The sequence below is a fragment of the Camelus ferus genome, chromosome 12 (assembly GCF_009834535.1).
Source record: "Camelus ferus isolate YT-003-E chromosome 12, BCGSAC_Cfer_1.0, whole genome shotgun sequence".
NCBI lineage: Eukaryota > Metazoa > Chordata > Mammalia > Artiodactyla > Camelidae > Camelus > Camelus ferus.
In genome coordinates this window covers 39000258-39028122 of record NC_045707.1, presented here as the reverse complement: position 1 = coordinate 39028122, position 27865 = coordinate 39000258, and the positions used below count along the sequence as shown (strand labels likewise).

At 47.1% G+C, this 27865-nt stretch overlaps 1 protein-coding gene and 1 long non-coding RNA gene across 5 annotated transcripts in view; both read left to right on the top strand.

Moving 5' to 3' along the window:
• LOC116667689 lies at positions 1-24399 on the top strand. The gene is made up of 4 exons (XR_004324674.1): positions 1-11; positions 10468-10472; positions 20561-20569; positions 24064-24399. It is a non-coding gene; the product is annotated as an uncharacterized LOC116667689 (long non-coding RNA).
• Positions 1-27865, top strand: part of CHST11 (carbohydrate sulfotransferase 11) — a 249545-nt gene that overhangs the window by 68562 nt on the left and 153118 nt on the right. The window lies entirely within an intron of this gene.

Genomic DNA, 27865 nt, shown 5'->3' with positions numbered 1-27865 from the left:
TCAGACATGTGGTCCGAGGACCACACCACCAGCATCACCATTGTCAGATGTTAGAAATGCAGAACTCGGGTCTCGCCTGCCCGGGTGATGCCCTTGTATAAACTGTCCGCACCTCTGCTTCGCTGTCCTTCCCTGTTATCCACGAGAGCCCGCGACACAGGGCATTGCTTTCTTCCTTGGGTAGCGAGGTTTTGGATCATGACAACCGTGCTTGGCTCTGCTGCTTGAAAGTTATTTCATGTCTCTGCCTCATTTTCCTCATCTGTAAAGTGGGGAGAACAGCCACGACCTTGTAGGGATTTTTTTCAAGCATTAAGTAAGAGAATATTTGTAAAATACTCGTTCAAGAGCCAGGCGGATAGTACATGGTGGTTACTAGTGTGGTAATGGTGATATTTGTGTCATATTTCCCCTGCAGATGGTACGTGTGTTAGAGGCTTCCTGTCTACTTCATCTTTGTTTTCCTCCAGGCCCCTTCTCTGTATCTAGAACCTGTTTGATGGGGGACAGTTTTGTTGTCCAGAACTAACATCTGTAGCTTAAAATCCTTGATCTTTGGAAGATTCAGTTGGAGTCGGAGGCAGCAGCCCTAATAACTGTAGCTCCACGGGGGAGCGTTCTGAAGCCTGTTACAAGACAGCTTCTTTGCCGTCAGGTTCGGGCAAGCCCACGACTGCTCTCTGAGTGCATACCGCATTGCACGCAGGTGTGTGGGACAAAAAGGAGTAGTTGCTGAGAAAAGGCCAGCTCACTGTTTCCATCATCATGTCACTTTGGAATGAGGTGGAAAATGAAGAGCCTGAATACATTTTAAGTTGGCTGAAATTGCCCATCAACCTGGGAAGATGTCGTCTTGGATTGGGGTGCGGCTGTGAGACACAGAAGCTCTAAAGCATCAAGTCCTGGGGCGGTGAGGTAGACTGTGGGCCACCCACCGGCTGAGTGGACCACGGACACAGCCAGTCCAGTGGGACTTTTAACCACAGGGCCAGCATTGAATTAGCACTGGTCTTGCAGTACCCACAGGGGCTTTCCATCGTACTAGCGGGCAGCGAGCCCAGGTATTAACTGGGTGGGCCCTGAGGTCTGATGACCCAGGTTGAAATCTTAGCTCTGTCTTCTAGCAGCTGGATCACTGAATCTCACTAAACTATACCACTAGCAAGAAAACTAAGGTGAATTTATGCCCTGCCTTGTCCCTGAGATTTTCAGTCGGCTGCTCAATAGACATTTAAAAGCCTCTTAAATACATTTTAAATTTTGCAATAATAGCTTTAGATTTAGAAAAAAGTTAGCACATTTAGTGAAGATGGCACAGAGTTCCCATATGCTCCCAGCCCAGTTGCCCCTACTAACATCGTACATGAGTGTGGTACGTTTGTCGTAACCAGTAAACCTCTATCAGTACATTATTATTAACTGAAGTCCATACTTTATCTCGATTTCCTTCACTTTTACCTCGTGTTCTTTTCCCAGTCCAGGATCCCCTTTATGAGACCACGTTACATTTAGTTGTCATGACTTCTTCGGATGTGGCTGTGACAGATTCCCAGCAATTCTTTGTTTTGGGGGATCGTGACCATTTTGAGAAATACTGGTATTTTTCAGAATACCCCTCAGTTGGGATTTTGTCTAATATTTTTTTCTCATGACTTGACTGGGGTTTTGGGATTTGGAGAGGGAGACCACAGAGGTAAAGGACTGTTGTCCTCATATCCTGTCAAGGCTATATACTCTCAGCATGACTTGCAGCTGTTGACTTTGACCTTGATCACCTGGCTGAGCTAGTGCTTGTCAAGTTTCTCCATTAGAAAGTTGTCTCCTCACCCCGCTTTCTATGCTGTGTTCTTTGGGAGGAGGTCATTGTCTGTAGCCTACATTTAGGAGTATGTTCAAAAGAAGTTTGTTTTTTAAATTTTGCCCATACCTTTATTCAGTGGTTTCTACATCCTGCATCTGATCAAAATCCATCCTATTTCTTCCCACCACTAGGTTGTAATTTCCTCTATGGGAAGAACCATGGCTTATTTGTATAAACATTATAGGTCAGGTGACCACGTTACTTGACATAGGGGATCAGGTACCTGATTTCCAATCCATACCCTAATTCAGTATAACAGGATCCATCACTGGGGAATGCTGACTGTATTTTGAGAAGTGCTGAGTTTTGAGTAACTGAGGCCTAGGAAGTTCACAGCGATAACAATGAAAGCTCACACCTATGTACGCTTCTCAGGGGCCAGACACAGTGTTAGCAGTTAACGTATGCTAACTTTTTTAACCCCGTAAGACAGCTACTATTATTATCCTCATTTTACAGGTGAAGAAACTGAGGCACAGAGAATTGTAGTGCACAGAGAAACATTGCCCAAGATTGTGCAGCTCGTAAACTCCAGAGCTGGGCAGTGGAATTTGGAAGGCAAAAAGTTATCTGTATGTTTGCTGACTCTTCTTCCCTGCTGCCCACACTAGCCGAGAACTCCATGAATCTCTTTCCTCCTGTGGTAGCAGAGAGTCCAGGCTTTGGAGCACAATAGCCCTGCGTTCGTTCCTGGCTCCAGAGCTTACCCACTGTGTGCCTCTAGGCAAGCTACTTCCCTTTTCTGTCTCTGCATCGGTAGAATGTGGATGATAATAATATTGGCTTCCCCTTGAGAAGCTTTGATAAGATAATGCAAGTAAAGCACCAAACCTAGCATTTAACATAAACAAATCCAACTGCCATATTTTCTGAATTAAGTGTAGGGAGACAGAGGGAAAACCGTGTCAGTATAGGGACAATCAGATGAACTATTTAAAATTTCATGTCCTGAAAGTAGAATGGATGTACAGTGAAACTATAAGATGCTCGGAAAGAAGATGGGAGAGCTCAGTGGTGGGAGAGACTGAGAAGCCAGAACAAGTCAGGCGCTGTGCCATTTAGGAGAGACGTATCTCGAGACCACCTCAAACACTATGGATTGTCGGCAGGAATAGTGTAATATGTAGTGAAGAATAAACCAAAAAGTGCAGTAATCTTTTCACACTTTTAAGAATTATCCAACTATAAGAGTAAAGGTCATAAATAACATTATTAAGTAAAGCTTGCCATTAAAGTGACCTGTGTTTTAAAATTTTATTGTGACTTAGGATCCATAAGAAGATTTTAAGTAGCATCTCAGATTTAGGGGAAGTCACTATGTTTAAGCTAAGAACTATCAACCCAGACCTTTTTTTTTTTAATTGACGTATAGCTGATTTACAATGTTGTGTTAGTTTCTGGTGTACAGCAAAGTCATTCAGTTACACATACATACATGTATATATTCTTTTTCTTCATAGGTTATGCCTATTGAATATAGTTGCCTGAGCTACACTGTAGGACCTTGTTGTTTATCTGTTTTATATATAGTAGTTTGTATCTGCTAATCACAAACTCCTTTATTTATTCCTACCCCCTCTTCCCCTTAAGTTTGTTTTCTATGTCTGAGTCTGTTTCCCTTTTGTAAATAAGTTCATTTATATCATATTTTAGGTTCCACATATAAGTGATATCATATGGTATTTTTCTTTCTCTGACTTACTTCACTTAGTGTGATAATCTCTAGGTCCATCCATGTTGCTGCAAAATGCATTATTTCATTTTTTTTATGACTGAGTAGTATTCCATTGTATAAATATATCATAGCTTCTTTATCCAGTCATCTGTCAATGGACACTTAGGTTGTTTCCATGTCTTGGGTATTGTAAATAGTGCTGCTGTGAACATTGGGGTGCATGTGTCTTTTGAAATTAGAGTTTCCTCTGGATATATGCCCAGGAGTGGGATTGCTGGATCCTATGGTAAGTCTATTAGTTTTTTAAGGAATCTCTCAATTCCTAGACTTTTTAATTTTAGCTTTGCTTCTGTCAGTAACTCTGGCAGGTATCTTTTTAAGGAGAGCCATATTTTGCAAAGAAAGAATGAAAGTAAGTGTGTGAGAGTATGTAAGAGATAAAACCCCATGCCATCAACCCATAAGGGCGGATCTCTGGTGACCTAAGGCCCCTCACCTGGCCTCTTCTATACCCTCACCTGGATGCTCTTGACTCAGATTTGTGCCTCAGCAAAATCAAACAATTGATGACATGTCAACATGTCAAGGACCTTTGGGGAAGGTTGCAAATGGGTAAAACCACCGAGTTTGGTCTGGGAATACCAGTGCTCTGTCCTCTAAAATTACAAAGCTAATGAGAACTGGAGCCAGGGCTCCAGATGGCCTGCGGTGAGCCAGGAAGAATTTGATGCCCTAAAATGGCACACGTTTTCATTCTGAAAACACTGTCTTATCTAATCGCTTATGTGTTGGATTGAAGTAGAGGGATGGAAACTGAACTTTGCCTCTGAGATTTTGCTTCCTGAGTTCAGGTTTAAGTCAGGTCAGAAAAATGCTTTTTCCTCTACCACTTCCCGACAGCCAAAGCAAAGAGCCAGTGGCAGAATTTCCGAATAATTTTTAGAAGACCCAACATCCCTGAAGTATCCAATGCACTACCTTGTAAGAACAAGGATCAAAATAAGATAAACATTTTTCTTTCACAGAATGTTTTCAAAGTAAGATAAGTCTCTAGGATTATATCCAGCAACAACCCTTTTTGGTTTTGTTTTCACACACACACACACACACACACACACAGAGTTAAAAAGTTTTCATCTGCCCTGGTCACGCTGTCCTCCTTTGGTGATTAATAGGCAGTCTTTGATTTCACTCTGTAGATGCAAAAGTCCTTGAAGGTGACCTCCATGCAGTAGTGTCAACCTACAGAGTGATTCATCACATGGCTGAGAAGTTAACGTCTTAAAATGACAGTCTGCCCTCACATCCCTTTTGGGGTTTCTTCTCAGTGCCTGCAAGACCCTTTCCATTCAGAGTGGTCCGTGTTCAGCTTGCTTGTTCTGTGTGGTTCTTTCTTTTCACTAAAACAAAAATGACAGTTTTCTTGTCTTGATTTCTTAAACCTCCTTGCCTGACGTTTGTGAAGTGGTTCTCTTTAACATTGGAAAAATTTCCATGGTGGCCCAGTGGATGTTCTGAAATAGAATTTCAGCCATTGCCTCATCCTTTAGCTATCCCCCTGTGAGGACAGGATCTTTACTCAGAATGCATGTGTTCAACATTTTAGAGACACTCTTGCTCTTCACCCTGTTTCCTGGGGGAGTTGGGATTACAGCTGAGAGAAGGTTATTTCAGGACAGTTACTCTGAAGGGCAAGAAATATCTTAGGAGTAAAGACTGTCAGACCACCTGTTAGACCACAAGTAATCACTGGAAAATAACACCACTGCATTTTGTTTCCTAGCAGTTCTCATGTCCACGATTTGAAATCTAGGATGTGTAGTATCAAGTTGGGATTAACATATAACTTCATTTCCCTTAACTGTGAGAAAAGTGAGGAATGCATTTTAAAACAGTAGTATACAACATCGTGGAAAGTATGCTAACATTTGTCTTAAAAGTAATCCAGCACATGCAGCTGCCATGAAAAACAGTATGGCGGCTCCTCCAAACTTCAATGTAGAATTACCAACGGAATTCACTTCGGGGTATATACTCAAAAGAACTGAAAGCAGGGAGTCAAACAGATAGTTGTACACTAGTATTTATAGCAGTGTTATGTACAATAGCCAAAAAGTGGAAACAACCCAAATGTCCATTGACAAATGAATGGATAAACAAAATGTAGTGTGTGTGTGTGTATATATATGTAATGAAATATTATTTACTCTTTAAGAGGAAGCAAATTCTGGCACATGGTACAGCGTGGATGAACCTTGAAGACATTATGATAAATGAGATGTTAGTTATAAAAGGACAGATACCATATGGTTCCCTTTATGCAAAGTTCCTAGAGTAGCCAAGTTCATAGAGACAGAACATAGGGTGTTGGTTGCCAGGGGCTGGGAGGTAGGTGGAGAGTTAGTGTTTAATAGGTACAGAGTTTCCATTTGGGGAGATGAAAAAGTTCTGCAGATGGACAGTGGTGATGGTTGCACAACAAAGTGGATGTACTTAAATGTTTTGAACTGTATCCTTAAAAATGATTAGAATGGTAGATTTGATATCTACTTTACCAGAATATATTAAAAAAAGAAAAAAGTTCACACATACCAGCACATTCACCCAGTCGCCTGTACAAGCACAGACCAATCTGGGGAGGATACACAGGAAACTGGTGTCTGTGATTGTGCTTTTATGCCCTGGACTGTTTTATATACAGTGTTCTAGCACACAGTGTATGTTCTATGAATACATTTTTTTTCCCCCAGTGAATACCTTTGAAAAGATGGCGGTTGTCTAGGGTGGGCGGAGGGGAGGAGGGAAGGTGTATTTGCGTCCTAAGTATCCTTTCGTGCCTTTTGAGATTTTTGGGTATTGCGTGGCTTCATCATTCATTCAAAAGATAAATTCACTCCTTAGTTCCAGTGGCAGTGAAGGTGGTCCAGGGAGATGGAAGTCCCTTTGAGAACATTTTGGGGCCTTGAAAGGGTTGTTGCCTCACAGAACAGTTGCTGGTGGCACTCAGCCTCTGAGAGGTCTTCGCAGACAGAGGCAGGGTTGGCTGGACAGGGAGGATAACTCTCGGTGTGTTTTCATGGGTGGGACAGGTATTTTTGTCACTGTGTCACAGTTCACATGTTTTCACTTGGTCCTGGATTGGGGGGAGGGGAGTGGGGATCACTTCTAGCCTTTGATGCCTTCACAGTTTTGCTTTGAGGAACATTCCTGGTCATGGCCCCCAGTCGGCCCAGTCTGACAGGAGCCCGAAGTGTCCACTGAAGGAAATAAGCACGTTAGGTTGAATCTTGCCTGATGTCCTTTATCTGTCTGTGGCCTCATGCAGAGTAACAGTCACTGAAGTCGCCTGACACTTTTCCTCCCCCTCCCCCTCTCCCTCCCCTGAGGAGTCAACAGATTCCACTCGCTTGGACCGATTATTGATCGTCTTCCCTTAGCTCAGTGTGGGCACCAGTTAAGAGATATGAAAAGAACTGATTAATTTCCATATATAGGATTTCTGAAGAGGACCTTCCTGATTCCGAAGAAGAGTGTTGACCAGCTAGCCTCTCTGGGCTAGTTCCTCAGAAAGCAGTGAGCAGAGTTAAGGATATTAGAGGAAAGTGTAAATTGAGGGACTGTGCCCTGTGCCAGCATAGAAGAGTTAACAGCTTGGTGGGGGGAGGGGAGAGGAGAAAATTTGTTCTGCTGTTGTGGAAATCAGAAGTTTGAGCAGAACCAATAAATGTGGCAGTCAGAGTCCTTCCCTTTTTGGTTTCTCATGATAATAATAAAGGCATTTCCAGCCCCATCTGAATCACTGCTGTAAATTTCTGTGGGGTGGATGCTGGCCTTTTCACAGCAACTGTGTGGTTTAGAAGTGTGCTGTCATTTTGCCCTGTGGCTGGAAGACGGGGAGTGGCTGTTAGGTTAGATCCGGCCAAGCAGCGTCCTTGTTTTGAGAAGTGGGAGGTGCGTCCGGAGTGTGGCACACAGTCCTTCTTGTTTGGATGGCCTCTGTGAATAGCAAGAATCCCCAGAGCCGGGCACAAACCCTCCCTGAGCGTCCTTGCTGTTACCCTGCAGGGAGAAAGGGAGAAGAGGACCAGGGGAAGTTCTGTTACAAGTGGCGGGAGGAGAGGGAGTCGGTTTGCTGCCTTCTTAACTTCTCAGCCACCTTGTGCAAGTGAGGTTTAAGGACTAGGAGCCAAAGGCCCCGCGAGGGTAGCGGGAGGTCTCCTGGCTTTGCTGAACTCTGGTGTTATGACCCTTGGAACCGATCCATCATGTCAGCCAGCACTACTTTGCGGAGCTGGTCCAGGTTTCCTTCATTGAATGAATGTGGACTGTGTTCCAATGGAGGGCGGAGGGAGAAAAACCACCCTGAGTCAGGTTTTTGAGAATAACATTCCTTGTCTCTCTCTGCTGGGCACATGCTTGGTTGATTGATTGAAAATCTAGAAACCTGGGCTTAAATATAGAACAAGTGGATATTAAGATGCTCTTTTTTTTTCAGAGGAAAACTAATATTTATTGAATGGAAACTCTGTGTTCTAAATATATATATATATATATATTTCATAGGCCTCCTAAGATGGAGGGAAGGCAGATAAAATGAGTAACATTAATTACAATCAAAACCATGTATCAAGTTCTCTTCTGAGTATTCAGTGTGTAGAATTTATGGATTTACTCCTTTCAACAGTGTTCTGAGGGTAGATTTGAGAACCCAGGACTCTGAGACACAGAAAGGTTAAGTAACTCACCCAAGATTACACTTAGTAAGTGACAGAGCCAGGAGGCGAACCCAGAGCTTGGGCAGAGACTGACCCGCTCCACTGTGGGTGGGAACCTGCCCAGCGGCATCCAGCTGTAAGTGATCAGTTTTCTTACTATTTCAGATGGATCAGGGATAGTGAAGAGCTGAGCTTTCCTTCCCAGGTTCTCCTTGGCTAGCATAATGGGGATGTTCTGAGCCACCCAGAGTGCCCATTTAGAAAGCTCGGATTTTGCTTCAATGCCTATTGAAAAGGGAATTAGAATGTCACCCCTGAGATGGGTGTGGTGGCACCTGGAGATCTTTTTTCCAGGGTCATGTCAGGTTCCTGCAGCTGCTTCAGTCCAACCACTTCTTTTCTCTCCCGGACAAAACCAAAACAAAGCAAAACAAAGTCAGAGAGAGGTGGTGGTAGGACCAGCTGCATTCCCTGTGGGTAGTTGGCGCTTGCTCCTGAAGTGAGCCCAACCTTGCATGACAAACACAGCCCCAGCCTGAGCCTTTTCTAACAGCTTCCTCCAAAGCCCTAGTTAAGTGGTGCTTCAAATTCCAAACCAGATGACTTTCTGTGCAGATTAGGGTTTCTGAATATGTCATAGGGACACCGGAGAAACCAAGTAAGGAACTTGTTCTGCTTAAAAAATTATAGCACAGGGAACTATATTCAGTTTCTTGTAATGAGCTGTAATGGAAAAGAATCTGAAAAAAAGAATATGTATATGTATAACTGAATCGCTTTGCTGTACACTTTGAAACTAACATTGTAAATCTGCACTTCATTTAAATAGAAAATTAAAAAATGACTAATAATAAAGTACTCAAGTCTTTTGGCCACTCTAGCAAACACTGATGTTTTTCCTCTTGCTGTGTCTCGGGAGGATAGTTGGTGGGGATGCCAGTGAGGTTGGAATTTTCTGTGATGGAGAAGTAATTGGAACAGTACGAACGGTAAGATCTTCCCAAGCAGCGGGTACAGTGAAAAGGAATGCAGCCCCAGCAAAGGGGGTGTGCAGTTACAGGCAGATGGGCCAAGGTGGTGGTCTGATTGCCAAGTGGACTAGAGCCCAAGTCTTCAGGTTTTCAAGTAGGTAATTAGCACAGGAAGGAGCCAAACGCAGGCCCGCTGGCGCCTGGAACAGCAAGATTTTCCGTTCAGGTTGGATGGTCATAGAGATTAGATGGGTGCCTGTCAGTTAACAAATGCAAGCACCTGATATGTCCATGTTTGGGGTGGGGGTCATGGAAGAGTGAGCAAACAGGATTTCCATTCCTGAGCAACAAAAAGTCTCAGGCTGAAAGATAAATTCATGCAGCAGTGGAGAACAGTACATGGCAACTAAATAGGCAGTAGATTGCATGCTTTTGCTCCCAGGTTCTAGCCTCTCTAGTTAGCAGTGTTCCTGACACAGTGCACGCTCTAGAGTCAGAATGTTGGGGCTTATATTCTGGCTGCTCAAGCTGTGTGGCTTTGAGCAAGTGAGTTCATCTTTTGGGGCTTCAATTTCCCTATCAATGAAATGAGAATAGTTCTAGAATCTACCTCATAAATTTGTTATGTGGATTCAATGATTTTTTTTTTCCTGGATAAAAAGAAAAAGGTCTCTTGCTCCTGCTTCTTGCTTTTGAATGCAGTCTCGATACTTAGAACCATAGCAGCTCTCCTGTACACATGAGGCAGTGAGCATGGGGAGAGTTGATAATACAAAGGATGGCCAACAGGAGGGGTGGCACTGTTGGGGACATTAATGACTCTGCTGCGCAGCCAGACCAATACTTACCTCCATACTACAGACTGCTTTCATTTACGAATGAACCACTGCTGGTTGGGATTCCTGGTTGCAGCCAAATGTATCTTAATTGATATAAATTTATTACAAGACTAAATTCATTGAAGGCAGGGCAATGATGTAATCGCCTTTGAGTTCTCAAGGAGAACCTAACATAATGCCATGCATACAGTAGGTACTCAATGGTTTATGAGGAAGGTGGATGGTTGGAAAGAGGGGAAGGAGGGAAGGTACTGGTAAATGTTTAATGTTAGCTCTCTGGGGGAAAGAGGTCCTGGTTTGTAGCATTTGTCAGGTTCAGTGGTGTAAATGTTCCCATCATGGCTGATTTCAGGCTGCCAGTGTGATGCCGCTGAGCTCAGTGATGGGAAGAGACCCACATGGTCAGCTCTTGTGGCCGGTGCACACCAGCCCAGCTCACCGTGGAGGGGCGGAGGGGAAGAAAGGGAGAGAGAAAAGGGAAGGAAAGGGTCTATTAAAATTTGTAATAGTGATCATGATAACAATAATAATGCCTAAAATTGAGAGTCTACTCTGTGCCAGGTTCTGCTCTGAGTCCCGGTGGTTGTCTTTCTCCTCCTTGCCCTAAACTGGGTCACACGGCCTTTTCCAGCTACCAGAGAGGCTGAGAATAGAGAACAGAGGGCAGTGGACATGCTGTAACGGGCTTGGACCATTCATGTGTCCTTCCCTAGAGCCGGGCCCCTTGCCTCTCTGAACACATGTAGGCATCTGCCGGCAATAAGGGACAGCTCTCAGATGGGCAACCAAGAGTGTCCCAAAGGGCAAGGCTTTCCAAGCAGAATGGGTTGCTTTTCAATCTTCAAAAGTGCCTTTTCAGCAAAGTTAACTAGCCCCATTATCGTCAAAATTATAGAGTTCTCCCCTGCCTTCCTCCATCTCTGGCTACCGCTCCAGACATCATAAACTGACCTCGTCCTTCACAGTAGAAGAGTCAATTTTCTCAGCCAAGCAGATACCAACTCCAGTGATAAATGAGGTGGGAAGAAAGGAAACATATGTGAATCCTCAAAACAAGATTGCAGTAAAACCTCCAGGAGAGAAAACAAGTGCTTCCAGTGTGCGGACTCACTGCATTTCATTTGGGCGGTGAAGTCCTGCATGGGTTCGGGGTGGGGACCAGCTCTGGCTGCAGCGAAGTGCAGAGAATGAGGCGATGGGGGTGCCCACTGCAGAATTCCTGCTTTATGGGGTCAGCTTCCTCCTTTACATGTCCTCCGGGCAGATTGCTCACACCAGAGTCTAGAGTCATCACCGTCCTCTGGCAGGTGGAAAATATATAATAAAGGAAAATGCCAACATTGGGGTTATTGTTAGGGGAAAAAAGGCAAGAACTATTGTAAAGGATATTTCTGTATCGCCTTCCAGACTTTTGTAGATTTTATATCCAGATGTCAGTTTCTTAAAAAAATAAAAGATTACAAGTGATTTATCAGTTCTACCTCGTCAGAGGCCCAGAGATTGGAGCAAAGGCAGAGGAGGAAGAGATGTGAGGAGACAAATGATTCTGCTGAGAGAACGCCACATGACAGGACAGGCCCAGGCACTGCTGCCTACCCAGTGGACGTGAGAGTGATGAAGGGCTGGCAGGTCAGACCATGCTGGAAGAAACACCTAGGAGAAAGGGGGTTCAGAGAGGCCATTCTTTCTCAGCAGGCTGCAGACCACACACTGGGAGTCAGAATCGATCCCTCCCTGACCCCTCTGACTGTAAAGGAGGCACCACCCTTCAGCCATGTTGAGTCGACGTCCAGGGGCACATCGGTTGGAGGCATCAGTTTTGGGGGGCTTTTCCAGTATAGGACTTGTTTTAACAGCAGAGGCGTGGTGTTGGTTCTTTGTTATCTACAGTGTTTTTTCCAGGTTGGCTGGCATCTCTGCACATGGTCCATCTTGTTGTTATAAAGGCAGAATTGCTCTAAGTTAGAGATCAGGATCTGGGGACCCAGTCATCAGCCAAATATTCTGACTTTTTTTTTTTAAATGCAGAATGGAAAGTACCTTGTCCTTTTACTCTGCTATGAGCATTGCCTCATTCTTTTCAAACAGGGGCTGGCAGACTTCATCTTAAAGGCCAGACAGTAAACATCTTGGGCTTTGTGGGTCATATGGTGTCTGTCACACCTTCTCAACTATGCGGTTATAGAGCAAAAGCATCCTTAGGTGATAAATGAATGAACGGGTATGGCAGTCTTCCAGTTAAACTATGGAGTTACAAAGACAGGCAGCAGGAAGGGTTTGGTTCGTGGGCCGTGGTCTGCTGACCCCTGCTCTAAGGGAGTCTTAGGTGGAATGGAAGCCTCCCTTGCCAGTATGGATGATAATGCACTGCAAACTGCAATGTGTTATTATGCTGCAAGACCCTTCCCCACTTGAGCTCAGAGTAGGGAACAGAAAGGGGACAGCAGACCCCCTCTTGTCCCGTTGACAGTGATACGGCTAACCTAGGGGTGGAAGAGGCAGAGAACGTCTTCAGGCCACTTTAATGATATCACTGCTCTTGTGTGAATGGTGCGCCCCTGAGACTTCCAGTGAGATGGTGTTGGTGTGTTTCGTGCTGGCTGGCCACTGACTTTCTGCCCAGGACTTTGCTAAGGCCTTCCTTCTCTTATTTCCTTCATCCTTCTAACAGTCTGGATGAAGAGGAAGAAAAGGTGAGTGCTGACAATTCCTACTTGACACATATGGCAACTTATTTCTCAGCAATTTTCAGGCTTTGGTTTTATTTCAAAGGCGACCTACTCTATTGTCTTGAAGTAAGAGTTGGGATTCACTAGCATTTTCTTCCAGACTGGGGATGGCTCTCCGAAGAAAAGAAAACAGTTTCCAGTTTTGGAACTGCGATTTCCCTCATAGACTTTCAATAGGACAGATTAACCCACAGTTGCACAGTGCACAAATCTGTTTTCACGTGAAGACCCAGAGGGGGTATGCTGGGGTCAGGCTGACGCCTCAGAGACACACACATCGGTGTGGAGATCAAGCCCCACTCAAGTTGCTGGAACTATCCAGTTTCAGTCACTTGGCGGTCTTGCAAAAAGAGATGATGTAACCTCACTCCCTCTTCTCTGGCGTGTGCTGTGCCATCGTAACTTAGAAGGGCGCCCTCTCTATGAAAAGTCTGGATTTACATATTTTGCTAATTGTAGCTGTCAGATTCCTCGAGGTGATTTAACAGTGGGGAGACCTGACGAGTGTGAAGAGTATTTTTAACCTAGTTGTGTGGGTTTGATAGCCATTTGCAGACTAACAGTGGAATCTAGAGCTCCATGTGAGGCTCCAGGGAAGCGGCAGGTGGGGTGGGGGCTGAGGCCATGAAGGACTTGGGTGTAGGCAGCCGGTGGGTGATTTGATCCTGAAGGGGGCTAGTGGTCTTCTACCACATTCTGCTGACAGCTGTCAGTCAGCCTGCTTATAGGGTGTGAAATTGACTCCCTGCTGTCTGGGATGGGGAGCCTGTCTGGGTGCTGTGAGGGCTGCAGATGGAGTTGGAAACTTGATCTGCAGAGCATTCATTCATTCAACAATCAGTTTTTGAGGGCCATGCACTAGAGTTTCTCAAACTTCCACATGCATGCAAATCACTAGGCTATCTCGTTAATATGCAGATCCTGATTCAGTAGGTCTGAAAAGCTCCTGGTTGATGCTGGGGCAGGGACCACACCCTGAGTCATAATGCCAAAGCTCTGTGTAGTTTGGTGACATATGACAAGATGAGAACAACAAGCTTGGACCCACCTCGGGGTCTACTTTCCCATGTGCCCAGATGCTGTTCCCCTGGGTCACTGTGTGGCTCATTCAAGTCTCAGTAGCAATGTCACCACCTTGGAGAGACTTGTTTTCCCTGATGGCCCACATCTAAAGATGGCCAGTCTGTTGGCCAGAGGCCTCCCTCAGTTCCTTGCTGATGGGCGTCTCCGTTGGACAGCTCACAATGTGGCAACCTGCTTCATCAAAGCCATCAAGAGAGAGTGTGGCAAAATGGAAATTGTAATTTTATGTGACATCATTACAGAAGCGACATCTCCTCACATTTACTGGATTCCATTAATCAGAAGGAAGTTGCTAGGCTAGCCCCCTCTTAAGGGGGAAGGGAGATTACACAAGGCTGTGACCATCAGGATTTGGGGATCATTGGGAGTCATCTTAGAGTCTCCCCACCACCCAAGGACCAAGGGTAAGAGAAGAGGGATAGGGTCAGGGATAGGGAATAGCACGTGCAAAGGCACCAAGGCACAAGGGGCCATGTCCTACTGAGGAAATGTGTGTCTGGTGGGTGTGGCTGACCAGCGCTTGGTGGAATGATTGGAGATGAGAATGGACCAGGAGCAAAGCTGCGTGGGCTCTGGTGATGGCACCACTGCTCTGGCAGTGACTGAGGGCATGTCCCTTGCTCTAGCCTTCCATTTCCTCAGCTGCATAAAACAAGATCAGGCGTTTTCACTTGGGTGCCAGGGAACTTGGGCTTCCACCGAGAAATCTCAGGGGCTGCTGGGGAGGATGGAGGCATGGGGAGGTGCACATACTCTCCCCCTCAGAGCAGCTCTGCTCCAGTCTGTCTGAGATTGGATTTTCTGCCCAAGGGTTTCTTTTAGCAGAGTCTTCCTTGGCTTAAGAACAGGTGGGAACTGCCTGCACTAGCTGCCCTCGGAGGTGGCTCTGATAGGGTTCAGATGGACTTGAGCCAAGACCAGGACCGTAGACTCTGAGCCACTCAATTCTATTGGCATCGTTTTCCCATCCAGAGTTAGGAGAAAGAGGGACTTGAGGCTGCACTGGGGTGGGTAGGTGGGTGGGTTACCAAGTTACTGGAAAAGCTGTTTCTAACCTTGTGATCAGGACTATTTCATTCATTGGCCCCAGTCATTCATTCATTCCTTTGTTCATTCAACGCGGGGTCAGGCATACAGTGTTCGGTGTCGTCCTGGGGCCTTCTGGGGTTCACCCCCAGTGTGCTTTGTTAATGCTGAGCATGTGGCTTAAGAAACTCTGATCCCAGTCACGTCAAGGAGACAGGTAATAACTGAGGTCAGCTCACCGTGCGGCTTGCTCTCCGGAGGATGGCAGGGGGCCCTGTTCCTTTGATCTCATCACATCAGGGTCATTGTCCCTTCCTTTTTCAGGACCCTATGGGAAGGTAGGAAGAAAGGACAGTGAAGATTAGTAGGGTAAGGAGGGCTTGACCCTAGGAGAGGGAACTATATTGCTGTAACAGGGTTTTCACATTTTAGACTCGTAGGTGTGAAATTCCACTAATATGGAATGACCCAGGGAGAAGTCTCGCTGATTTTCTAGACTAGAGACACACACTTTTCCCTTTGCCTCTTTCCCCCTCACTTCCTGTCTTCCTCTCTGCATATTTTTTTAGTTGAATTTGATTTACAATGTTGTGTTAATTTCTGGTGTATAGCATGGTGATTCAGTTGTGTGTGTATATATATGTATATATGTATTCCTTTTCATATTTTTTCACTACATACTATTGCAAAGTACTGAATATAGTTCCCTGTCCTATATGGTAGGACCTTGTTGTGTATCTGTTTCATGTATAGTAGTTAGTATCTGCAAATCCTGAACTCCCAGTTTATCCTTCCTCACCCCCTTTTCCCCTTCTCTGCATATTTTTAATTTTTATGAAAGACATTGCTGTTTGTAGGACTCAGAGCCACGGCAGGTCCCAGTTTAGGAGCTAACTGCCACTGACCAGCTGACGGACCTGGACCAGCCGCCCAGCCGCCCTGAGCTTAGGTGCCGAGGAGGAGGGGATTGGGTTGCAAGAAGCCCCTCCTGAGGCCTCTTCTGGCCTTGCCTGGAAGGCTGGGTTCTGGCTGATTGCTGTGTCCGGAAGCATTAAAATTCATTGTCTTCCCTGGAGCCAACTCTCGCTCCATTAAACAGCTTGTCCCCAAGGCAGATGGAGCTGGCAGGGGGACTGTCCTTAAAAGCAACAGGTTGGGTGCTGGCAGGCTCACAAAGGAAGTCTCTGGGGAGATCCAGCCTCCCTGCTGCTCTCTGGGCAGGGGCTCCAGAGCCCTCTCACAGCCTACTGGGCGGAAGAAGGGATTGCTGAGCCCAGAGTGGGAAAGTGCTCCCAAAGGCAGACCCTGGAACACTTGACGGAGGTGGAGGACGGTCCTGGGATGAGCTCCAGAAGGACAAGAAAGACCTCCCAGACACAGTGGTCATAGTAGTATCAGCTGATGCTTCTTCATCTTCTAGCTATGCAACTTATGTACAGTATCAGTAGTGCCGGGGATGATGTGGTGCCCCACTTTACAGAGGGGAAACTGCGGCTCAGAGAGCTCAAGGGACCTGTCTGAGGTGACTCAGCTCAGAAGTGATGGAGCTGAGATTGGAAGCCAGCTTTGGCTTCAAGGCCCCCGTTGGTCCGTTGCACCCAGTTAAGAAATTATAAGAGGGGCAGAGGAAGGGGCTCTGTGTGGTCCTGGAGTGTGTGTGGCTAGGTGCGTTAGTTTCCTAGAGCTAGCATGGCAAATTACTACAAATTAGGTGGCTTGACACAACTGCAGTTTATTCTCTCTCAGTTCCAAGGGCTGGAAGCCTGAAATCCAGGGCTGGTTCCTTCCAGAGGCTCTGAGGGAGACTCTTGTCTGTGCCTCTCTCCTGGCTTCTGCTGGGTGCCAGCAGTCCTTGGTGTCCTTGGCTTGTCAGTGCATCCCCTAGTCTCTGCCTCCTCCTTCTGGTGAGCTCTCCCTGTGTGTTCTGTCTTCATGCCATCTCCCTCTCTGCATGTCTCTGTGTCCAAGTTTCCCTTTACTTATAAGGACATCAGTTGTTGGATTAGGGCTCACCCTCATGTAACCTCATCTCAACTCGATTACATTTGCAAAGACCTCGTTTCCAAATCAAGTCGCATTCACCAGTACCCAGCAGTTAGGATTTGGACAGATCTTTTTGAGGGACACAGTTTAACCCACAGAGAGGGGACGGCTTTAAGGCGGAAATAGACAGAAAGAGGGGGTGGGGTTCATGCACAGCCGGGACCCCTGGGAGAAGCCAGCTCACAAGGGCTCAGGGACCCTGCTGAGGACTTTGGACTCAGTCCTGGACTAGGCATTGAGGGACCACTGAAGGACCAGTCAGGTGGGCGCGGTGAGCCCTGGGAGGAGGATGCGATGGGTAGGACCAGAGGGGACTCTTCATGCTATTGTGAGTCTCTGTCACACCCGGGTGGTGGGGGCGGGCGGCCGGCGAACAGGGCCTGAACTGAATGTGCAGGGCCTGATCTCAGGACAGGGCAGGAGGGAATGTTGTATAAGGAACTGAAGGATTCAGTAGAGGAGGGGGTGGACTTTGGAAGGAACAGAGGGCACGGTGGAAGGAAGCCCACAGGAGAGAGGCTTGGAAGCCAGGTCACTCCACCTGTGGACTTTTTCCTGGAGAGTGTGGGACCCGGGCTGGTTCATCTCAAAACTTCCTTCTGGCTCTAATATTCTGAGGTTTCTGTGATTCTGAATCCGTGCAGGCTGGGGCAATCAGAAGGCTTCATGGGGGAGGTGGTCTTGACTTCAGGGAGGATGTGGAGGGGTAAGAAAGTAGGGAGGGCATTTCAGGGGTGGGGACAGCCTGCACCGAGGCCTGGAGCTGAGCTGAGTGCCGTGAACGGAGCAGCTTTGATGTGCCCGAGTCCTTTCTCGGCAGCGCCAGTCCTCCTGTCGTGGGGAAATGCAGTTATTCTCCCTCATCAATATTTCAGCCTTGCCTCTTACAAAGCGCCTCCCTCTGCCTTTCGTCTTTCTCAGCAGCCTCCCACATAAAGGGAAGAAGTGTCCCGGCCCAGCTGGTGGGCCTGCCAGGGGGCTTCCCAGGCCTTTGAAACCTTTGCATCTGTTTGTGACTTGAGACAAGAGAGACTCTGGAAAGTGAGCCCCCAGTCCCTTCACCTGCACATTGGGGGCTGTCATGCTTGTCCCCGCTCTTCCCCACTCCCCTCCCCAAGTGTGTGAAATTAATTCCACTGTGCTATCATCAGTTTCTCCCTTCAGACAGGAACTCTTCATTCCAAGTCCACAGGCACTGGGAGCATCTCATAGAGACTTTTCAGAAATGGTTTTAGCTGGTTATCAGAGGCAGGGGTAGGGGTGGGGGTGGACAAAATGGGTGAAACCTATGAGCTTCCAGTTAAAAACCAAAGAAGTCATGGGGATGTTGTGAACAGCACGGTGACTAGTTAACCATACTGTATTGTGTATTTGAAGTTGCTAAGAGTGTAGATATTCAAGATTCTCAACACAAGAAAAAATATTTGTAACTATGTGTAGTGACGGATGTTAACTAGCTAGACCTATTGTGGTGATCATTTCACTATATAGAAAAACAATGAATTATTAAGCTGTGTACCTGAAACTAATGTGATATGTCAATTAGATCGCAATTTAAAAAATTAAATGAAATAGTTTTAAGCTCCACCGTCAGCTCTTGGTTACCTGCTGCCTGAGGGTTTCTAGGGGCCGGCTCTACTAAGGTGTGGGCGGAATAGGTTCTCAGAAAAGTTATTTGAGATCCTACTATGTGGAGACCCTGAGGAGGCTTCAAGGACACAGCAGACTCAGAGGAAGGAGGCTCTGCCTTCCAGAAACTCTGTCCAGCAAGACTCCGTCTCCCTCCAGCCTCCCCAGGTGGGCCACCTGCCTGTGTCTTCCTGGCTCAGCATCACCATGTTCTCCTGTGCAGACTGGCCCATCCAGGTGCTCAGGCTTGGAGCCCAGCACGCCCACTCTGTGGCTCCCGAACTGGTGCAGTGCCCGAGCCACGTGTGAAATCCACAGATGCTGAAGGAATAAAGGAACAGCATGTTGCCTTGGGCGAGTCACTGAGTCTCTCGGTGTCTCAGTTTCTCATCTGTGAAGCAGGGATAACAGAGGAGTCAATGAGATAGTGCTGCTGGAGTCTGAATTCCACAGCCCAGTGTGTAGCAGGTGTGCAGAAAACGTAACTGCTTTTTTTATGACATTGTTCCGGTCGCCCCTGACTGCTCCAGACTCTCAGAGCCTCGTTCCCTCTCCATATTCAGCTCCATCAAATCTTCCTCTTTTTCTCCCAAGTCTGCCTCGGGTTGGGATTGTCCAAGAGGGAAATCAATGATCTATTTTCTCTTGATAAGACATTTACCTTTTACCTGCAGGGGGCCTCTGATGGTGAGACTTGAGGCTTCCTGGCTGCAAATGGTGGGAGCAGTCAGGACCAGTGCACATGTCTCTGAACTGCTATCCTGAAACAGACTCTCAAGGCCACCTTGTACCACCCCATTTTTTAAGGGTGTTAGTAAATTGCTTACTGTGTATTGGGCCATGGCTCAGAGTACCCCCAGCAGCTAGACTCTCTGCCCCTGGTACTCGAGGAGTCTGTAGGCAGCGGAGTGGGATGAATGCATGAGGATGCCAGGGCCCAGGGGAGGAACCACGTGGTCCTGATGTTGCCCGCCTGGTGGTTAGAAGCCTGGCTAATTAGGGCATTCTGCAGTTGGTGATTTCTTGTTCTCAGCAGTCCCTTGAGACTGAACTGGTCCCCAGATCATTTCCTAAAGGAACACAGCATAGCATTCTTTCTCCAGCAGCTGTAGCATCTCGCTTGGCTGTGCAAGCTGGAGGGAAATGGAAGTGGGGACAGGAACACCCAGACTGTTTACCAAGTTTCTCTGAGCAGTGGGATGGGCCGTGTGGAAACCAGGTTCTCCTTCCTCTGCCCATCCTCGGTGAGTTCGCTTCCTGGGCCTGTCGACATTCCCGATCCCCTGGCCCTGCCCCACTGCAGCCCACAGCGGGATGTCTAGTCCATGTTACTACGGTGTGGGAAGAAGAGGACTTGGAAGCCGCTTGCTGGCTATGTGACCTTCATGTAAAGTTACCATCAACTCTCAAGCCTCAGTGTCAGTGCTGTAATGGGAATCTGGAAAGTTCCCCACAGACAGGTCTTGAGGCTTCAGGGTCCGTCAGTCACTTCTTTCTCTGTTCCCTCTCCCAAGCTCTATCTCAGACTCCATAGAAGTCATTATTGTCACCCGTGTGAAATTCCACTTTCTCTTTATTTTTTAAGTTTTATGGAAGGGGGGGTCTATCTATAGGTGAGAACTGCTCATAATGGGAATGATTTTAGACTCTCACAGAAGATATTGTGAGTCAGCAGCTGTGCAGAGATGCTGGGAAACCATTCCACCATCCCACCAGGTCCTGGGGGAGGAGAAACTCGTGACCACCACCTTGGGGCCTGCGTGTGCATGGAGCTTGTGGGAGTGGGTTTGGGACGGATCTTCCCAACACAAACAGTATTTTTTTCTCTATTTGCAGCAAAGAGATGGCTTTGAACTCACAAGTGTCCCCTTTATAACTCAGTGCTCAGAGTGTTTGAACTAAGAGGCCTTTAGAGATTCTAAAATAACCCTCTGTTTGGATCTCAGATGATTATTCAGGATCTTGGAACTATCAGGAGGGTCCTTTGAGCTGATCCAGGTACTAGCAAATAACCCTCCTATCTCTCCTTGGTGTGACCACAGTGGACATCACCAGTGGGTCCCAGCATCTCTCTCCACACCAAACCAGAGTGAGTCTTAGAATCTTTGCCTCACGGTGTCCAAGCCTGAGAAACCTTGTGCCTTTGCAGGTGTAGAAATTGAGACCCAGAGCCTCATGTAGGCAGCTCAGGGCAGATCTTCTTGTTAGGTGGACTAAAACACACACACACACACACACACACACACACACACACACACACACATACATGTTCATACACACATAAAGTTTATACACATAAAGTTTATATGAGCAGCTTTCATAATGTATAAACATGCACACGTGGGTGTGTGTTTAAAATAATCCATATTAATGTTTCTCCCCCATTCCTTTATATCTGAGGTTCTCCATCAGGACCAATTCACCAGAGGCAAAATTTGCTGATGTCTCTAAAGAATAAAGTATACTGTCACTCTGATAAAGTATCATAGCCACTTAAGCCAGCGCATTAAAGCTGCAAGAATCTTTGGGAAGTGGAGCCTCGTGAGTCAGATGGACCACATTACGTGAAACAGGCAAAATGCGTCCGAGGTGGAGGATGACTGGCTAGTTGGGCGTCTTTAGATAGGCAGGGAAGTGCGGTTGCAAAATACCTTCGAGCTTCAGTCTGACCTGGAAGACAATTCAGTGCTTTCTTAAAAGGCAGAGAAAGGTTTGTCTTCAGTGGTTAGCTTCTCTTTGGGTAGAAAGCTGTTCCCTGGGTGCACGGGTCTTGTGTCGTTGCCCTTTTCCCCTGTTTTGTCCTCTATTTCCTTGTGTCTTTTAAGATCCAGCTCCCTCCTCTGGGCAACTTTCCCTCTGCTGAGAGCCTGCAGCCCCTCTAGCTATGCTCCTGTTGAAATCCACTCTTGTGTTGCTCTGTCCCCAGTGAGAGATTCCCAAGCTCCACTTGGGCATAAGCTCTTTTGTGAATCTTCTGCCTCCATCCTGGAGGCGTGGGATGGGGTTCCAGCCGTGTAGAAGGCTTAGAGGCTAAGCTTGTATGTGCATTTTTGGCTTCTCAGGGCAGGTCACCCTGGGGAAGGACGAAGGTGTCTGTTCCTTTCTACACCAGGATTCAGAGTCTGGGGCTGAGCCCTGTCACTGGGGCTGCTGTTTAGGACTGGGGTCTCCTTGCCTTCCAGCCTCAGGGATGCTTGGATGCTGACTGCAAGGAGGAGTGGGGCTCTCCTCTCTCACTGCAGTTTGTGGCTGCTCTGCTGTCTTGGTGGCTCCCACTGAGAGGCAACAGCCAACGATACCGTGCCAGTGGGCTCCTCCCACTACTTGTGCGTTTGCCCCTCCGTCTGTCCCCCTTTGCTCTCAGCCCTGCTGCAGGATGGGGATGGGGGACTGGAGCAGCAAGCCAGGCCAACTTTAATTAATTTCTCCTTGCTACACCTTCACTGATGAACTGTATGCTAGCGACTTTGAACAGAGCTAAGATGGAGTGAGAGTGGCTCATGGCTGGATACCTAGCTGCTTCTTGGGGCTCTGACTGTTATCTTGACATTTTACAAATGTGACCCTGGGAATTGCTGGTGCTCCTTCCCCTAGAAATACAATGCCAACAGAAAACTGTCATGTTTTGCTATTACTTACTATGTGTTTTCACTCACTTAAGGCTGAAGGCAATAGTAGTTCCAAACTTTACAGAAACTAAATCTCAGAGAGGTTAAGTAACTTGGCCAAGATCACAAAGCAAGTAAAAGGCAGAACTGGGGTTCAGTCCCAGGCAATGTGGGTTTTACAGTTTGAGTTTTTAACCAGTATTCTATACTGCCTTTCTACTTGTAAAACATAAATTGAAACCTGCCCTTAGAGATCTTTAAAAGTAGGTCATTAGCTTTTGAAGGCAGTGCTGCCTTATGTATATAGCTACATTTATTAAGTATTTACTTAATAAAGTAAGACTTAAAAGTGTGTCAGGCACCTTTTAAGTGCTCTTATAATAGCTCATTCATCCCCACAACAGTCCTGAGGAGTATTACTATTAGTCCCATTTTAGAGATGAGAAAACTGAGGCAGGTGGAGGTTCAGTAACCAGTCTAAGGTTCCAGAGCTAGGATGTGACAGAGCCGGAATTGGAATCTAGTTTATAAAACAAAACAAGCAAATTTCTCTACTTGGTTATTCCAGGGGAAGAAATTCTAGGGGTGGAGAACCCTCCTGGAGTTACCATGTTAGTTACTAGAGCTCAAGTTCTGAGACCCCCTCATTTTTCAGAATGTTTTTAGATTGAATGAAAAAAAAGCACATGACAAATATAACCTGTTGAATTTACTTAAAGGAGCAATCAGGATTTGTGGACAGTTAACTTAGAAACCAGTCTCCCTTACATTCTCAATATTCTGTTCTGAGCAGTTGCCTTTAAAATTTAGAGACGAGTTCAGAGGATGTCTGATTCCACTTTGTAATCTTCATAACAGTGTAGGCCAAGGACATCCTAGGCACTCGGGGACACAGTCAACATGCTGGATTGATTGAAAATTGAAGTTATGCCTAGGATACAAGGATAATGAAGGTGGGAAAGATTCCAGGCTGGGTATGTAGGGACCACATTTTTTCCCCCCTTTTTAAAAAAAGTTGAAGTATAGTTGATTTACAATGTTGTATTCGTTTCTGATGTACAGCATAGTGATTCAGTTGTGTACACACACGCACACACACTCTTTTTCATTATTCCAAGCCGTTAAATCTACTTCCCTGTGCTATGCAGTAGGACCTTGTTGTTTATCTGTTCTGTACATAGTAGTTTGTATCTGCCAATGTCATTGACAGCAACGTGGATGGACCTAGAGATTATCATATGAAGTGAAGTAAATCAGAGAAAGACAGATACCATATGATATCATTCATATGTGGTGTCTGGGAAGGAAAAAAAACGACACGAACGAACTTATTTAGAAAACAGAAAGAGACTCACAGACATAGGGGCTGCACTTTTGGGGGTGCCTGGAAGGTACCCAGCCTACACCCTACCAGTCTGTTCCCCGGCTCGTGGGCCACTGTGGGACAGGTCATGGTGCTGAAGGCGAGTGGTGCAGGTGGTGCCGTGCAGCCCCTGACACCTGGCTTTCCCCCTTGAGGGCCAAGACTTCATGTAGAGTCTGCTTCATAATCTTATTTTACAGTTAGCAGAGGAGGACACGATTGCAAAAGAAACTCTTTGCAGTCAAAGCCCTTGGCCACCCGAGCAGCTCTGCTCCACATTCTGCCAAATTGCTAAACTCAGAAACAGTTAACGGTCTTGACATATCAGACGACCTGCAAAACCGCCACTCCGTGTTTGATCTTCCCTTTGGTGTCACAGAAGCACGAAATGAGCCTTGTGAGCCAGGCTGTGACCCAACCTGTCGGGGAGGATCTAATTTAACTCAGTGGCTCCCCTGCCCTCCCCCCAACTCCACTGCTTTCCCGTCTCCTGTGCCCCCCTTCCCCCCTTCCCCCTACAGGGTTAAGTTGCATAAGAGCCGGGGCGCAGGTGCCTGTTTCTCTCCTTCACACCCTGTTTGTTTCTCTCCCCATCACCTTCTTGTTTGTTGATCTTGTTGTCTGAGAGATAGTTGACTCATTTTTAACATTTAACCAGCCTCCCCCTCCACTGGTAGGTGTGTGAGCAGCTGGGGATTTTACCATCTGTGAACTCTCCACGCTCCCAGGAAAGTCTCTACCTTTGTGGTGCTGTGCAACCAACCCAGCCCTGCGCCTTCTCTGTGTCCCACCTACCCTGTCTCCCACACCAGGAAGCAAGCTGGATGGTGACGGGCGTGGGATGACTTCAAAAAGAAACCCCCTCATGTCCTTCCTCCTAGAAAAATGTGCCAGGCATTTGGTGTTAGGGATAGAGAAGTGAGTATACAGGGTTCCCTGCCCTCAAGGGGCTCGTGTGTTTACAAGAAAAGGCCACAACGTGGATGTCACTAACTGTCGCTGTTGGAGTGCTCAGGATGGGCCGGGTACAGTGCTTTACCCAGATAGTCTTACCTGATTCTCCCAACAGCCCTGTGAGCTTAGGAAGCCTTCTCCTCATTTGGAGATGAGAAGTGGCAGGGATGGTAGGTAAACTGGCCAAGGTCACATGGCTAGCAGGTGGTGGACTCAGGAGCCTGTCTTCAGAGGACAAACAATAGTAGCAGGATTCATAACATTTACTGAATGTCCACCACGTGCCAGATATCAAGTGCCTAAACACAGGCTGTTTTTCTGTCTCCCTGAAACACTGCGAGGGTGGTTTTATCAGATGGTCTTGACTTGCTGGGGACCACGCGGTAGGAAGTAGCAGCTCGGGACTGATACCAAAGTTTGTCTGATTCTAGAGCCTCCAGGTTCCTAACCCCGAGCTCTGTCACCTTTCGTTAGAGCAAGATTCACCATCAAACCTAGCCGCTTGTTAGTGAAAGGAGGAACTCTGAAAAATGGCTCCAGGACCCTAGGCACGGATAGGAACATCTCAGGGCCCCTGGGTTCTAAGTTCACCCTGGATGGGATGTACGAGTCAGTCATCAGGTATTTTCCGACATGCTGGGCACTGCTGTCATGGGGAGCATGAATGAGGGGCTCCTAGAGCTTGATGTGCAGGGGGGAAGGGGCTGTGATGAGGTCCTTTCAGGTGACGGAGAGGTCAGTGCTCTGAGAAAGACACACAGGAAAATGGGATAAAAGGGGTGGCAAGAAGGCCTCCTGCAGGTGGGGACGGCTGAGCTGCAGTCCAAGTGACGATCAGGGTGAAGAGGGTCTTGGCTAAGGCAATCAAGAAGGCAAAGTTCTGGAAGCAGAAACTGCTTGACCTTTGGAAGGAGGAGCAATTTCTGGGTGTGTTTTGAGACCTGTGAATGGTTCTGTGTGGCTGGAAGGTGACATCATTGGGTGAGGTGGAGTGCAGTCTGAGACTGTCCTGCCTGAGACACAGCTCCGGGTGGCTCCCCACGGAGAGACGCCGCTCCAGGAGCAGCAGGGTTGGGGGCCCTTCTGATAAAGGAGGCCTCTTGCCCAGAGAGTGGAGAAACTCACTTTTGAAATAAAAGAGTTGGCTTCTCAAAGTCACTGTTGGCACCTCGAAGCCAAAGGATCATGATTTGTAATCACAGGGTGGGTGGCATGTACAAGTTTTGGTCTTTCTTAATAATAAAAGGGTGACAACTCTCATCTCTGAGATGTGTTCCCTTCCAAGCACATCCACATGCAGCATGATAATGAATATACTAATAGTTAATACTCAAGTGCTTCTTGTGTGTGTCCCATTGGGTTGAAGGCTTGCATGTAAATGGACTCTTGCATCAGTCTGTTTAGTCCTCAAGGGAACTCCGTGAGCTAGGCACTGTTTTGTTACCATTCCAAAGATACGGAAGCTGAGATCCAGAGGGGCGACGTGTAAAGAGCCCAAGGCCACGCAGTTGGGAGAACAGGGCCTAGAACCCGTGATGCAACCGCCCTCGGAAGCAGCCAGGGCAGGCATTATCAGGCCCATTTTACAGAGGGAGAAGACTGAAGCGTGGTCATGGAAAGGGTGTGGAAGAGAGCTGGGCCTGGAATCTGGGTGTTCCGGTTCTGGCGGATGGTCCACTAGCTGTGGGAATGGTGGTGGAACCACACACGGTGTGCCTTGCTCGGACTTGGTCAAGAGCTCAAAGCCAGGCGCTGATGTTGGAGAAGAGCCCGGGCAGCCTTCCCTGGGGAGGAGCTGGCGGAAATCTCCTTGGCCCCACCCCTCTGGCCATTTCAAAAGCCCCTGTAAGGGCTGCATCTGGTCCATCTACCTCCTCTGCTCAGCCCTTTAATACACCCCGAGTCCCCCCACGTCACCTGGGACACTTTCAAAAGGGCAGATTCCTGGACCTGGAGGCAGGCCTGTTGAATCAAGACCCTGATGGTGGGGCCCTGGAATCTGCATTGACCTCCTCACAAGGCAGGCCTGAGGGGCATGCAGGTTGCAGAACCCCTGGTCTAGGCCTCAGGACTTCGCCCCCCGAGAGGGGTAGAAATGGCTGTGGGTTCACTCTAAGGTTCTGGGCATGAAGCTTAAACAAATTCTGTGGTTACTTTGGCCTGGGGGAGGCTATTATCATCAGCCCCAGACGTTTTGAGGACTGCTGGAAATAGCTCACTGGCTGAGTGTTTCTATTTTGTATCAGTATGATTAGGTGTGTCTGGGGGCCGCAGCCTAAACCCTTTTTATTTTGGTATCGTTAAAAAAAATTGTGGTAAAATATACATAACACAAAATTGACTATTTTAACCATCTTTTAGGTGTACAGTTCAGGCACATTAAGTACATTCACATTGTGGGGCCTGCAGCCCAATCCAGAAGTCTCCTTTTTTGGAACACTCGGAGGGGAGGGCTGGGTACACACTGGGTGCTTAATAATTGCCTTCAGATGACAGTGGAGCAGCAGGGGTGATTGGGGTGACAGGGTACATTCTTATGCATTAAGTAAGCATCCCCACTTCTGACTTTCTTATGAGCAAGTTAACCTCAGTCTGAGATGCTGGCGAAGGAGACGCTGGGGAGCTATGTTTAACGCTCAGTTTCTATTTCTGAGCCAGGCAGGACGATGAGTTCATTGTCTGGTCAATGCCAAAGGCTGGTCAATGCCAAAGGCAACTTCCCTTGCCTCCCCCAGGTCCTTCCCCAGTGGAATAGAGGATATCTCTGTAAAAAATCCAAATTTCCCTCCTACGTGCGTGTTGGTAAGAGGCAACCTACACTCATTTCTGGGACTAGGGTTTCAGATGCTGCCGACTCAAGACCAGTCTAGTTGAGAGTCAGACAAATGGGCCTTTTTATATTTAAGAGATTTTTTTCTTTTTTACTTTGTGTCAACAAAAGATCTGTAGATGCTCTTGTTGTACATTTCACACTGCTGACTTCATACATGTGAGAGCACCACGACCCATTTACATTTTTGGGTGCATTTGGGTTTATTTCTGTGGTTACCGCTCTGAGGAGGTCTACAAAGGCTGGCCTGTTCGGTGGTAGAGCACGTTGCCAATGGAATTGGGTGAGCCTTGCAGCAGTGGAGGGGAGGGCACTGAGCTGGAGAGCGGACTAAGAGTTACAGAAGTATTGAATTTTGCAGCTGGAAGGGATCTTAAATGGAGTAACCCCCCTTTACTTAAAGATGAGGAAATTGAGACTGAGAAAAGAGGGTGGGTCCTTACCCAAGGTCACACTGCTAGTGAGGAACACAGCCCAGCACTGGCTTCCTGGTCTGCAGCCCACTGGCCTTCCGCTGTGTCAGACCTTTCTAGACCTTG